We start from the raw sequence: 14,368 nt of genomic DNA, 5'->3' as shown, positions 1-14,368 counted from the left end.
TCTGTCTTTCTCCACTCCTTACTCTCTCTTTCTGTCTTTCTCCACTCCTTACTCTCTTTCTCTTTCTCCACTTCTTACTCTCTCTTTCTCTCTCTTACTCTCTCTTTCTCCACTCCTTACTCTCTCTTTCTGTCTTTCTCCACTCCTTACTCTCTCTTTCTGTCTTTCTCTCCTCCACTCTACTCTCTCTTTCTCCACTCCTTACTCTCTCTTTCTCCACTCCTTACTCTCTCTTTCTCCCTCCTTACTCTCTCTTTCTCTCTTTCTCCTCTCCTTACTCTCTCTTTCTCCACTCCTTACTCTCTCTTTCTGTCTTTCTCCACTTCTCTACTCTTTCTCTTTCTCCACTCCTTACTCTCTCTTTCTGTGTTTCATTGCTTATCTATCTCTCTCTCTCTCAATTCAATTTCAATTCACCTCAAGTGGCTTTATTGGCATGGGAAACATATGTTAACATTGCCAAAGCGAGTGAAGTAGATAATATACAAAAAGTGAAATAAACAATAAAAATATACAGTAAACATTATACATAAAGAAGTTCAGGGAAAAGGAAACCGCACACCAGTCTTGATAGTATCACTGATCTTTAATAATCTTTACTTATCGGCCTCATGGCTTTTGTGAGTTAAATTTATTTTTATTTTTAATTTGGCACCCTTGTGTAGACCTAGCCCCGCCCACATCTCGTGTTTTTCCCAATGCCAAATTAAGAGCTTCATCCACACACATAATTGTGTTGCTGTCCTGGAGCCCTGTGGGGTGTGTTTGTGAACAGAGCCCCGGAACCAGCTTGCTTAGGGGGCTCATAGTTTATTTCTCAATAGGTGATGGATTTGTTATGGAATGTCTTGAGCTCTTATTTAGTACGGTGTAGTTATTTCCACCTTTATCCGTCGAATGAGCATTATCTAAGGCCGGTTAGCTCAGTTGGTTAGAGCGTCGTGCTAATAACGCGAAGGTCACAGGTTCGATACCCGTACTGGCCTGGAGATTTTGTTTTTACTTTACTGTGTATGTCTACAGTGTCACATAACTGTATTGATTGGGGTCTACAATGTGCATTTTAAATTAGTAGTATAACTCTCTCTCTCTGTCTTTCTCCACTCCTTACTCTCTCTTTCTGTCTTTCTCCACTCCTTACTCTGTTTTTCTCTCTCTGTCTTTCTCCACTCCTTACTCTGTCTTTCTCCACTCCTTACTCTCTCTTTCTGTCTTTCTCCACTCCTTACTCTCTCTTTCTGTATTTCTCCACTCCTTACTCTCTCTTTCTGTCTTTCTCCACTCCTTACTCTCTCTTTCTGTCTTTCTCCACTCCTTACTCTCTCTTTCTGTCTTTCTCCACTCCTTACTCTGTCTTTCTCCACTCCTTACTCTCTCTTTCTGTCTTTCTCCACTCCTTACTCTCTCTTTCTGTCTTTCTCCACTCCTTACTCTGTTTTTCTCTTCTGTCTTTCTCCACTCCTTACTCTGTCTTTCTCCCTCCTTACTCTCTCTTTCTGTCTTTCTCCCTCCTTACTCTCTCTTTCTGTATTTCTCCACTCCTTACTCTCTTTTCTCTCTCTGTCTTTCTCCACTCCTTACTCTCTCTTTCTGTCTTTCTCCACTCCTTACTCTCTCTTTCTGTCTTTCTCCACTCCTTACTCTCTCTTTCTGTCTTTCTCCACTCCTTACTCTGTCTTTCTCCACTCCTTACTCTGTCTTTCTCCCTCCTTACTCTCTCTTTTCTCTCTTTCTCCACTCCTTACTCTCTCTTTCTCTCTTTCTCCACTCTTACTCTCTCTTTCTCCACTCCTTGTCTCTTTCTCCACTCCTTACTCTCTCTCTTTCTGTCTTTCTCCACTCCTTACTCTCTCTTTCTGTCTTTCTCCACTCCTTACTCTCTCTTCCTGTCTTTCTCCACTCCTTACTCTCTCTTTCTCCACTTCTTACTCTCTCTTTCTCCACTCCTTACTCTCTCTTTCTGTCTTTCTCCACTCCTTACTCTCTCTTTCTCCACTCCTTACTCTCTCTTTCTGTGTTTCAATTCTTATCTATCTCTCTCTCTCTCAATTCAATTTCAATTCACCTCAAGTGGCTTTATTGGCATGGGAAACATATGTTAACATTGCCAAAGCGAGTGAAGTAGATAATATACAAAAGTGAAATAAACAATAAAAATATACAGTAAACATTATACATAAAGAAGTTCCAGGGAAAAGGAAACCGCACACCACTCTTGATAGTATCACTGATCTTTAATAAGCTTTACTTATCGGCCTCATGGCTTTTGTGAGTTAAATTTATTTTTGTTTTTAATTTGGCACCCTTGTGTAGACCTAGCCCCGCCCACATCTCGTGTTTTTCCCAATGCCAAATTAAGAGCTTCATCCACACACATAATTGTGTTGCTTTCCTGGAGCCCTGTGGGGTGTGTTTGTGAACAGAGCCCGGAACCAGCTTGCTTAGGGGCTCATAGTTTATTTCTCAATAGGTGATGGATTTGTTATGGAATGTCTTGAGCTCTTATTTAGTACGGTGTAGTTATTTCCACCTTTATCCGTCGAATGAGCATTATCTAAGGCCGGTTAACTCAGTTGGTTAGAGCGTCGTGCTAATAACGCGAAGGTCGCGGGTTCGATACCCGTACTGGCCAGGAGATTTTGTTTTTACTGTACTGTGTATGTCTACAGTGTCACATAACTGTATTGATTGCGGTCTACAATGTGCATTTTAAATTAGTAGTATAACTCTCTCTCTCTGTCTTTCTCCACTCCTTACTCTGTCTTTCTCCACTCCTTACTCTCTCTTTCTCCACTCCTTACTCTCTCTTTCTGTCTTTCTCCACTCCTTCTTCTCTCTCTGTCTTTCTCCACTCCTTACTCTCTCTTTCTGTCTTTCTCCCTCCTTACTCTCTCTTTCTGTCTTTCTCCACTCCTTACTCTCTCTTTCTGTCTTTCTCCACTCCTTACTCTCTCTTTCTGTCTTTCTCCACTCCTTACTCTGTCTTTCTCCACTCTTACTCTCTTTCTTTCTGTCTTTCTCCACTCCACTCTGTCTTTCTCCACTCCTTACTCTCTCTTTCTGTCTTTCTCCACTCCTTACTCTGTCTTTTCCCACTCTTACTCTCTCTTTCTGTCTTTCTCCCTCCTTACTCTCTCTTTCTGTCTTTCTCCACTCCTTACTCTCTCTTTCTGTCTTTCTCCACTCCTTACTCTGTCTTTCTCCACTCCTTACTCTCTCTTTCTGTCTTTCTCCACTCCTTACTCTCTCTTTCTGTCTTTCTCCACTCCTTACTCTCTCTTTCTGTCTTTCTCCACTCCTTACTCTGTCTTTCTCCACTCCTTACTCTCTCTTTCTGTCTTTCTCCACTCCTTACTCTCTCTTTCTGTGTTTCATTGCTTATCTATCTCTCTCTCTCAATTCAATTTCAATTCACCTCAAGTGGCTTTATTGGCATGGGAAACATATGTTAACATTGCCAAAGCGAGTGAAGTAGATAATATACAAAAGTGAAATAAACAATAACAATATACAGTAAACATTATACATAAAGAAGTTCCAGGGAAAAGGAAACCGCACACCACTCTTGATAGTATCACTGATAAGCTTTACTTATCGGCCTCATGGCTTTCGTGAGTTAAATGTATTTTTATTTTTAATTTGGCACCCTTGTGTAGACCTAGCCCCGCCCACATCTCGTGTTTTTCCCAATGCCAAATTAAGAGCTTCATCCACACACATAATTGTGTTGCTGTCCTGGAGCCCTGTGGGTGTGTTTGTGAACAGAGCCCGGAACCAGCTTGCTTAGGGGCTCATAGTTTATTTCTCAATAAGTGATGGATTTGTTATGGAATGTCTTGAGCTCTTATTTAGTACGGTGTAGTTATTTCCACCTTTATCCGTAGAATGAGCATTATCTAAGGCCGGTTAGCTCAGTTGGTTAAAGCGTCGTGCTAATAACGCGAAGGTTGCGTGTTCGATACCCGTACTGGCCAGGAGATTTTGTTTTTACTTTACTGTGTATGTCTACAGTGTCACATAACTGTATTGATTGGGGTCTACAATGTGCATTTTAAATTAATAGTATAACTCTCTCTCTCTGTCTTTCTCCACTCCTTACTCTGTCTTTCTCCCTCCTTACTCTCTCTTTCTGTCTTTCTCCACTCCTTACTCTCTCTTTCTGTCTTTCTCCACTCTTCCTTACTCTCTCTTTCTCCACTCCTTACTCTCTCTTTGTCCACTCCTTACTCTCTCTTTCTGTCTTTCTCCACTCCTTACTCTCTCTTTCTCCACTCCTTACTCTCTCTTTCTCCACTCCTTACTCTCTCTTTCTCCACTCCTTACTCTCTCTTTCTGTCTTTCTCCACTCCTTACTCTCTCTTTCTGTCTTTCTCCACTCCTTACTCTCTCTTTGTCCACTCCTTACTCTCTCTTTCTGTCTTTCTCCACTCCTTACTCTCTCTTTCTCCACTCCTTACTCTCTCTTTCTCCACTCCTTACTCTCTCTTTCTGTCTTTCTCCACTCCTTACTCTCTCTTTCTGTCTTTCTCCACTCCTTACTCTCTCTTTCTGTCTTTCTCCACTCCTTACTCTCTCTTTCTCCACTCCTTACTCTCTCTTTGTCCACTCCTTACTCTCTCTTTCTGTCTTTCTCCACTCCTTACTCTCTCTTTCTCCACTCCTTACTCTCTCTTTCTGTCTTTCTCCACTCCTTACTCTCTCTTTCTGTCTTTCTCCACTCCTTACTCTCTCTTTCTGTGTTTCATTGCTTATCTATCTCTCTCTCTCTCTCAATTCAATTTCAATTCACCTCAAGTGGCTTTATTGGCATGGGAAACATATGTTAACATTGCCAAAGCGAGTGAAGTAGATAATATACAAAAGTGAAATAAACAATAAAAATATACAGTAAACATTATACATAAAGAAGTTCCAGGGAAAAGGAAACCGCACACCACTCTTGATAGTATCACTGATCTTTAATAAGCTTTACTTATCGGCCTCATGGCTTTTGTGAGTTAAATTTATTTTAATTTTTAATTTGGCACCCTTGTGTAGACCTAGCCCCGCCCACATCTCGTGTTTTTCCCAATGCCAAATTAAGAGCTTCATCCACACACATAATTGTGTTGCTGTCCTGGAGCCCTGTGGGGTGTGTTTGTGAACAGAGCCCCGGAACCAGCTTGCTTAGGGGGCTCATAGTTTATTTCTCAATAGGTGATGGATTTGTTATGGAATGTCTTGAGCTCTTATTTAGTACGGTGTAGTTATTTCCACCTTTATCCGTCGAATGAGCATTATCTAAGGCCGGTTAGCTCAGTTGGTTAGAGCGTCCTGCTAATAACGCGAAGGTCGCAGGTTCGATACCCCTACTGGCCAGGAGATTTTGTTTTTACTTTACTGTGTATGTCTACAGTGTCACATAACTGTATTGATTGGGGTCTACAATGTGCATTTTAAATTAGTAGTATAACTCTCTCTCTCTGTTTTTCTCCACTCCTTACTCTGTTTTTCTCTCTCTGTCTTTCTCCACTGTCTTTCTTTCTCCACTCCTTACTCTTTCTGTCTTTCTCTCTTCTCTGTCTTTCTCCACTCCTTACTCTCTCTTTCTGTCTTTCTCCTCCTTACTCTCTCTTTCTGTCTTTCTCCACTCCTTACTCTCTCTTTCTGTCTTTCTCCACTCCTTACTCTCTCTTTCTGTCTTTCTCCACTCCTTACTCTCTCTTTCTGTCTTTCTCCACTCCTTACTCTCTCTTTCTGTCTTTCTCCACTCCTTACTCTCTCTTTCTGTCTTTCTCCACTCCTTACTCTGTCTTTCTCTCTTACTCTGTCTTTCTCCACTCCTTACTCTCTCTTTCTGTCTTTCTCCACTCCTTACTCTCTCTTTTCTCTTTCTCCACTCCTTTCTCTCTTACTCTGTCTTTCTCCACTCCTTACTCTCTCTTTCTGTCTTTCTCTCCTTACTCTCTCTTTCTCCCTCCTTACTCTGTTTTCTCCACTCCTTACTCTGTCTTTCTCCCTCCTTACTCTGTCTTTCTCCACTCCTTACTCTCTCTTTCTGTCTTTTCTCCACTCTCTTTCTGTCTTTCTCCCTCCTTCTCTCTCTTCTCTCTTTGTCCACTCCTTACTCTCTCTTTCTGTCTTTCTCCACTCCTTACTCTCTCTTTCTCTTTCTCTCCTTACTCTCTCTTTCTCTTTCTCCACTCTCTTTCTGTCTTTCTCCACTCCTTACTCTCTCTCTTTTCTTTCTCCCTCCTTACTCTCTCTTTTACTCCTTACTCTCTCTGTCTTTCTCCACTCCTTACTCTCTCTTTCTCACTCCTTACTCTCTCTTTCTGTCTTTCTCACTCCTTACTCTCTCTCTCTCCTTACTCTCTCTTCTTTCTGTCTTTCTCCACTCACTCTCTCTTTCTGTCTTTCTCCACTCCTTACTCTCTCTTTCTGTCTTTCTCTCCTTACTCTCTCTTTCTGTGTTTCATTGCTTATCTATCTCTCTCTCTCTCAATTCAATTTCAATTCACCTCAAGGGGCTTTATTGGCATGGGAAACATATGTTAACATTGCCAAAGCGAGTGAAGTAGATAATATACAAAAGTGAAATAAACAATAAAAATATACAGTAAACATTATACATAAAGAAGTTCCAGGGAAAAGGAAACCGCACACCAGTCTTGATAGTATCACTGATCTTTAATAAGCTTTACTTATCGGCCTCATGGCTTTTGTGAGTTAAATTTATTTTAATTTTTAATTTGGCACCCTTGTGTAGACCTAGCCCCGCCCACATCTCGTGTTTTTCCCAATGCCAAATTAAGAGCTTGATCCACACACATAATTGTGTTGCTTTCCTGGAGCCCTGTGGGGTGTGTTTGTGAACAGAGCCCGGAACCAGCTTGCTTCGGGGGCTCATAGTTTATTTCTCAATAGGTGATGGATTTGTTATGGAATGTCTTGAGCTCTTATTTAGTACGGTGTAGTTATTTCCACCTTTATCCGTCGAATGAGCATTATCTAAGGCCGGTTAGCTCAGTTGGTTAGAGCGTCCTGCTAATAACGCGAAGGTCGCGGGTTCGATACCCCTACTGGCCAGGAGATTTTGTTTTTACTTTACTGTGTATGTCTACAGTGTCACATAACTGTATTGATTGGGGTCTACAATGTGCATTTTAAATTAGTAGTATAACTCTCTCTCTCTGTTTTTCTCCACTCCTTACTCTGTTTTTCTCTCTCTGTCTTTCTCCACTCCTTACTCTGTCTTTCTCCACTCCTTACTCTCTCTTTCTGTCTTTCTCCACTCCTTACTCTGTCTTTCTCCACTCCTTACTCTCTCTTTCTGTCTTTCTCCACTCCTTACTCTCTCTTTCTGTCTTTCTCCACTCCTTACTCTCTCTTTCTGTCTTTCTCCCTTTTACTCTCTCTTTCTGTCTCTCTTTCTGTCTTTCTCCACTCCTTTCTCTCTTTCTGTCTTTCTCCACTCCTTACTCTCTCTTTCTGTCTTTCTCCACTCCTTACTCTGTCTTTCTCCACTCCTTACTCTGTCTTTCTCCACTCCTTACTCTCTCTTTCTGTCTTTCTCCACTCCTTACTCTCTCTTTCTCTTTCTCCACTCCTTACTCTCTCTTTCTCTCTTTGTCCACTCCTTACTCTCTCTTTCTGTCTTTCTCCACTCCTTACTCTCTCTTTCTCCTTACTCTGTCTTTCTCCACTCCTTACTCTGTCTTTCTCCACTCCTTACTCTGTCTTCTGTCTCCTTACTCTCTCTCTTTCTGTCTTTCTCCACCCTTACTCTCTCTCTCTTTCTCCACTCCTTACTCTCTGTCTTCCCTCTCTCCACTCCTTACTCTCTCTTTCTGTCTTTCTCTCCTTACTCTCTTTCTCCTTACTTTCTGTCTTTCTTCTCCTTACTCTCTCTTTCTCCTCTCTTTCTGTCTTTCTCCTCCTTACTCTCTCTTTCTGTCTTTCTCCACTCCTTACTTTCTCTCTTTCTGTCTTTCTCCCTCCTTACTCTGTCTTTCTCCACTCCTTACTCTCTCTTTCTCCACTCCTTACTCTCTCTTTCTGTCTTTCTCCACTCCTTACTCTCTCTCTCTGTCTTTCTCCACTCTACTCTCTCTTTCTGTCTTTCTCACTCCTTACTCTCTCTTTCTGTCTTTCTCCACTCCTTACTCTCTCTTTCTGTGTTTCTCCTCCTTACTCTCTCTTTCTCCCTCCTTACTCTCTCTTTGTCTCCTTACTCTCTCTTTCTGTCTTTCTCCACTCCTTACTCTCTCTTTCTCCACTCCTTACTCTCTCTTTCTCCACTCCTTACTCTCTCTTTCTGTCTTTCTCCACTCCTTACTCTCTCTTTCTGTGTTTCATTGCTTATCTATCTCTCTCTCTCTCTCAATTCAATTTCAATTCACCTCAAGTGGCTTTATTGGCATGGGAAACATATGTTAACATTGCCAAAGCGAGTGAAGTAGATAATATACAAAAGTGAAATAAACAATAAAAATATACAGTAAACATTATACATAAAGAAGTTCCAGGGAAAAGGAAACCGCACACCACTCTTGATAGTATCACTGATCTTTAATAATCTTTACTTATCGGCCTCATGGCTTTTGTGAGTTAAATTTATTTTTATTTTTAATTTGGCACCCTTGTGTAGACCTAGCCCCGCCCACATCTCGTGTTTTTCCCAATGCCAAATTAAGAGCTTCATCCACACACATAATTGTGTTGCTGTCCTGGAGCCCTGTGGGGTGTGTTTGTGAACAGAGCCCCGGAACCAGCTTGCTTAGGGGGCTCATAGTTTATTTCTCAATAGGTGATGGATTTGTTATGGAATGTCTTGAGCTCTTATTTAGTACGGTGTAGTTATTTCCACCTTTATCCGTCAAATGAGCATTATCTAAGGCCGGTTAGCTCAGTTGGTTAGAGCGTCGTGCTAATAACGCGTTGGTCGCGGGTTCGATACCCGTACTGGCCAGGAGATTTTGTTTTTACTTTACTGTGTATGTCTACAGTGTCACATAACTGTATTGATTGGGGTCTACAATGTGCATTTTAAATTAGTAGTATAACTCTCTCTTTCTGTCTTTCTCCACTCCTTACTCTCTCTTTCTGTCTTTCTCCACTCCTTACTCTCTCTTTCTGTCTTTCTCCACTCCTTACTCTCTCTTTCTGTCTTTCTCCACTCCTTACTCTCTCTTTCTCTCTTTGTCTCCTTACTCTCTCTTTCTGTCTTTCTCCACTCCTCTCTCTCTTTCTCTCCTTACTCTGTCTTTCTCCACTCCTTACTCTCTCTTTCTGTCTTTCTCACTCCTTACTCTCTCTTTCTGTCTTTCTCCCTCCTTACTCTGTCTTTCTCCACTCCTTTCTGTCTTTCTCCACTCCTTACTCTCTCTTTCTGTCTTTCTCCACTCCTTACTCTCTCTCTCTGTCTTTCTCCACTCCTTACTCTCTCTTTCTGTCTTTCTCCCTCCTTACTCTCTCTTTCTCTCTTTGTCCCTCCTTACTCTCTCTTTCTGTCTTTCTCCACTCCTTACTCTCTCTTTCTCACTCCTTACTCTCTCTTTCTGTCTTTCTCCACTCCTTACTCTCTCTTTCTCCACTCCATACTCTCTCTCTTTCTCCACTCCTTACTCTCTCTTTCTGTCTTTCTCTCCTTACTCTCTCTTTCTGTGTTTCATTGCTTATCTATCTCTCTCTCTCTCTCAATTCAATTTCAATTCACCTCAAGTGGCTTTATTGCATGGGAAACATATGTTAACATTGCCCGAGTGAAGTAGATAATATACAAAAGTGAAATAAACAATAAAAATATACAGTAAACATTATACATAAAGAAGTTCCAGGGAAAAGGAAACCGCACACCACTCTTGATAGTATCACTGATCTTTAATAATCTTTACTTATCGGCCTCATGGCTTTTTGAGTTAAATTTATTTTTTATTTTTAATTTGGCACCTTGTGTAGACCTAGCCCCGCCCACATCTCGTGTTTTTCCCAATGCCAAATTAAGAGCTTCATCCACACACATAATTGTGTTGCTGTCCTGGAGCCCTGTGGGGTGTGTTTGTGAACAGAGCCCCGGAACCAGCTTGCTTTAGGGGGCTCATAGTTTATTTCTCAATAGGTGATGGATTTGTTATGGAATGTCTTGAGCTCTTATTTAGTACTTTATCGTCAAATGAGCATTATCTAAGGCCGGTTAGCTCAGTTGGTTCTCGTGCACGAAGGTCGCGGGTTCGATACCCGTACTGGCCAGGAGATTTTGTTTTTACTTTACTGTGTATGTCTACAGTGTCACATAACTGTATTGATTGGGGTCTACAATGTGCATTTTAAATTAGTAGTATAACTCTCTCTTTCTGTCTTTCTCCACTCCTTACTCTCTCTTTCTGTCTTTCTCCACTCCTTACTCTCTCTTTCTGTCTTTCTCCACTCCTTACTCTCTCTTTCTGTCTTTCTCCACTCCTTACTCTCTCTTTCTCTCTTTGTCCACTCCTTACTCTCTCTTTCTGTCTTTCTCCACTCCTTACTCTCTCTTTCTCCACTCCTTACTCTGTCTTTCTCCACTCCTTACTCTCTCTTTCTGTCTTTCTCCACTCCTTACTCTCTCTTTCTGTCTTTCTCCACTCCTTACTCTGTCTTTCTCCACTCCTTACTCTCTCTTTCTCCACTCCTTACTCTCTCTTTCTGTCTTTCTCCACTCCCTCTCTCTCTCTCTTTCTCCACTCCTTACTCTCTCTTTCTGTCTTTCTCCACTCCTTACTCTCTCTTTCTCTTTACTCCTCTTTCTGTCTCTCTCTTTCTCCACTCTTTCTCCACTCCTTACTCTCTCTTTCTGTCTTTTTCCACTCCACTCTCTTACTCTCTCTTTCTCCACTCCTTACTCTCTCTTTCTGTCTTTCTCCACTCCTTACTCTCTCTTTCTGTGTTTCATTGCTTATCTATCTCTCTCTCTCAATTCAATTTCAATTCACCTCAAGTGGCTTTATTGGCATAGGGAAACATATGTTAACATTGCCAAAAGCGAGTGAAGTAGATAATATACAAAAGTGAAATAAACAATAAAATATACAGTAAACATTATACATAAAGAAGTTCCAGGAAAAGGAAACCGCACACCACTCTTGATAGTATCACTGATCTTTAATAATCTTTACTTATCGGCCTCATGGCTTTTGTGAGTTAAATTTATTTTTATTTTTAATTTGGCACCCTTTGTGTAGACCTAGCCCCGCCCACATCTCGTGTTTTCCCAATGCCAAATTAAGAGCTTCATCCACACACATAATTGTGTTGCTGTCCTGGAGCCCTGTGGGGTGTGTTTGTGAACAGAGCCCGGAACCAGCTTGCTTAGGGCTCATAGTTTATTTCTCAATAGGTGATGGATTTGTTATGGAATGTCTTGAGCTCTTATTTAGTACGGTGTAGTTATTTCCACCTTTATCCGTCAAATGAGCATTATCTAAGGCCAGTTAGCTCAGTTGGTTAGAGCGTGTGCTAATACGCGAATGTCGCGGGTTCGATACCCGTACTGGCCAGGAGATTTTGTTTTTACTTTACTGTGTATGTCTACAGTGTCACATAACTGTATTGATTGGGGTCTACAATGTGCATTTTAAATTAGTAGTATAACTCTCTCTTTCTGTCTTTCTCCACTCCTTACTCTCTCTTTCTGTCTTTCTCCACTCCTTACTCTCTCTTTCTGTCTTTCTCCACTCCTTACTCTCTCTTTCTGTCTTTCTCCACTCCTTACTCTCTCTTTCTCTCTTTGTCCACTCCTTACTCTCTCTTTCTGTCTTTCTCCACTCCTTACTCTCTCTTTCCCTCCTTACTCTCTCCTCTTTCTGTCTTTCTCCACTCCTTACTCTGTCTTTCTCCACTCTTTCTGTCTTTCTCCACTCCTTACTCTCTCTCTTTCTGTCTTTCTCCACTCCTTACTCTGTCTTTCTCCACTCCTTACTCTCTCTTTCTCCACTCCTTACTCTCTCTTTCTGTCTTTCTCCACTCCTTACTCTCTCTGTCTTTCTCCACTCCTTACTTTCTCTCTTTCTGTCTTTCTCCTCTCCTTACTCTCTCTTTCTCTCTTTGTCCACTCCTTACTCTCTCTTTCTGTCTTTCTCCACTCCTTACTCTCTCTTTCTGTCTTTCTCCACTCCTTACTCTCTCTTTCTGTCTTTCTCCTTTCTCCCTTACTCTCTCTTTCTCCACTCCTTACTCTCTCTTTCTCCACTCCTTACTCTCTCTTTCTGTCTTTCTCCACTCCTTACTCTCTCTTTCTGTGTTTCATTGCTTATCTATCTCTCTCTCTCTCTCAATTCAATTTCAATTCACCTCAAGTGGCTTTATTGGCATGGGAAACATATGTTAACATTGCCAAAGCGAGTGAAGTAGATAATATACAAAAGTGAAATAAACAATAAAAATATACAGTAAACATTATACATAAAAGTTCAGGAAAAGGAAACGCACACCACTCTTGATAGTATCACTGATCTTTAATAAGCTTTACTTATCGGCCTCATGGCTTTTGTGAGTTAAATTTATTTTTATTTTTAATTTGGCACCCTTGTGTAGACCTAGCCCGCCCACATCTCGTGTTTTCCCAATGCCAAATTAAGAGCTTCATCCACACACATAATTGTGTTGCTGTCCTGGAGCCCTGTGGGGTGTGTTTGTGAACAGAGCCCCGGAACCAGCTTGCTTAGGGGCTCATAGTTTATTTCTCAATAGGTGATGGATTTGTTATGGAATGTCTTGAGCTCTTATTTAGTACGGTGTAGTTATTTCCACCTTTATCCGTCAAATGAGCATTATCTAAGGCAGTTAGCTCAGTTGGTTAGGCGTCGTGCTAATAACTTGAACGTCGCGGGTTCGATACCCGTACTGGCCAGGAGATTTTGTTTTTTACTTTACTGTGTATGTCTACAGTGTCACATAACTGTATTGATTGGGGTCTACAATGTGCATTTTAAATTAGTAGTATAACTCTCTCTCTCTGTCTTTCTTCACTCCTTACTCTGTCTTTCTCTCCTTTCTCTCTTTTTCTCCACTCTGCTCTCTCTTTCTGTCTTTCTCCACTCCTTACTCTCTCTTTCTGTCTTTCTCCACTCCTTACTCTCTCTTTTGTCTTTCTCCACTCCTTACTCTCTCTTCCACTCCTTCTTCTCTTTCTCCTCCTTACTCTCTCTTTTCTCCTTACTCCTCTTTCTGTCTTTCTCCACTCCTTACTCTCTCTTTCTCTACCCTTTTCTCCACTCCTTACTCTCTTCTGTCTTTCTCCACTCCTTACTCTGTCTTTCTCCACTTCTTACTCTCTCTTTTCTCCACTCCTTACTCTCTTTCTGTCTTTCTCCACTCCTTACTCTCTCTTTCTGTCTTTCTCCCTCCTTACTCTCTCTTTCTCTCTTACTCTCTCTTTCTCCCACTCCTTACTCTGTCTTTCTCCTCTTACTCTCTCTTTTGTCTTTCTCCACTCCTTACTCTCTCTTTCTGTCTTTCTCCACTCCTTACTCTCTCTTTCTGTCTTTCTCCCTCCTTACTCTCTCTTTCTCCACTTCTTACTCTCTCTTTCTCCACTCTTCCACTCTCTCTTTCTCCACTCCTTACTCTCTCTTTGTCCTCCTTCTCTCTCTTTCTGTGCTTTCTCCACTCCTTACTCTCTCTTTCTGTGTTTCATTGCTTATCTATCTCTCTCTCTCTCAATTCAATTTCAATTCACCTCAAGTGGCTTTATTGGCATGGGAAACATATGTTAACATTGCCAAAGCGAGTGAAGTAGATAATATACAAAAGTGAAATAAACAATAAAAATATACAGTAAACATTATACATAAAGAAGTTCCAGGGAAAAGGAAACCGCACACCACTCTTGATAGTATCACTGATCTTTAATAATCTTTACTTATCGGCCTCATGGCTTTTGTGAGTTAAATTTATTTTTATTTTTAATTTGGCACCCTTGTGTAGACCTAGCCCCGCCCACATCTCGTGTTTTTCCCAATGCCAAATTAAGAGCTTCATCCACACACATAATTGTGTTGCTGTCCTGGAGCCCTGTGGGGTGTGTTTGTGAACAGAGCCCCGGAACCAGCTTGCTTAGGGGGCTCATAGTTTATTTCTCAATAGGTGATGGATTTGTTATGGAATGTCTTGAGCTCTTATTTAGTACGGTGTAGTTATTTCCACCTTTATCCGTCAAATGAGCATTATCTAAGGCCGGTTAGCTCAGTTGGTTAGAGCGTCGTGCTAATAACGCGAAGGTCGCGGGTTCGATACCCGTACTGGCCAGGAGATTTTGTTTTTACTTTACTGTGTATGTCTACAGTGTCACATAACTGTATTGATTGGGGTCTACAATGTGCATTTTAAATTAGTAGTATAACTCTCTCTTTCT

General features: G+C 41.3%; 6 non-coding genes across 6 annotated transcripts; all 6 read left to right on the top strand.

Annotated features, from left to right (window-relative positions):
* Positions 1-912: 912 nt before the first annotated feature.
* Positions 913-986, top strand: trnai-aau (transfer RNA isoleucine (anticodon AAU)). Its single transcript has one exon. It is a non-coding gene; the product is annotated as a tRNA-Ile (tRNA).
* A 1,572-nt stretch (positions 987-2,558) lies between these two features.
* On the top strand, positions 2,559-2,632 carry trnai-aau (transfer RNA isoleucine (anticodon AAU)). Its single transcript has one exon. It is a non-coding gene; the product is annotated as a tRNA-Ile (tRNA).
* Positions 2,633-3,900: 1,268 nt separating this feature from the next.
* trnai-aau (transfer RNA isoleucine (anticodon AAU)) lies at positions 3,901-3,974 on the top strand. Its single transcript has one exon. It is a non-coding gene; the product is annotated as a tRNA-Ile (tRNA).
* Positions 3,975-6,994: 3,020 nt separating this feature from the next.
* Positions 6,995-7,068, top strand: trnai-aau (transfer RNA isoleucine (anticodon AAU)). Its single transcript has one exon. It is a non-coding gene; the product is annotated as a tRNA-Ile (tRNA).
* A 1,808-nt stretch (positions 7,069-8,876) lies between these two features.
* Positions 8,877-8,950, top strand: trnai-aau (transfer RNA isoleucine (anticodon AAU)). The gene has a single exon. It is a non-coding gene; the product is annotated as a tRNA-Ile (tRNA).
* A 5,238-nt stretch (positions 8,951-14,188) lies between these two features.
* On the top strand, positions 14,189-14,262 carry trnai-aau (transfer RNA isoleucine (anticodon AAU)). Its single transcript has one exon. It is a non-coding gene; the product is annotated as a tRNA-Ile (tRNA).
* The last annotated feature ends 106 nt before the right edge of the window (positions 14,263-14,368 follow it).

This window comes from Oncorhynchus nerka, linkage group LG18 (assembly GCF_034236695.1).
Source record: "Oncorhynchus nerka isolate Pitt River linkage group LG18, Oner_Uvic_2.0, whole genome shotgun sequence".
Classification (NCBI taxonomy): Eukaryota; Metazoa; Chordata; class Actinopteri; order Salmoniformes; family Salmonidae; genus Oncorhynchus; species Oncorhynchus nerka.
This window is presented reverse-complemented; position numbering and strand designations above follow the sequence as displayed.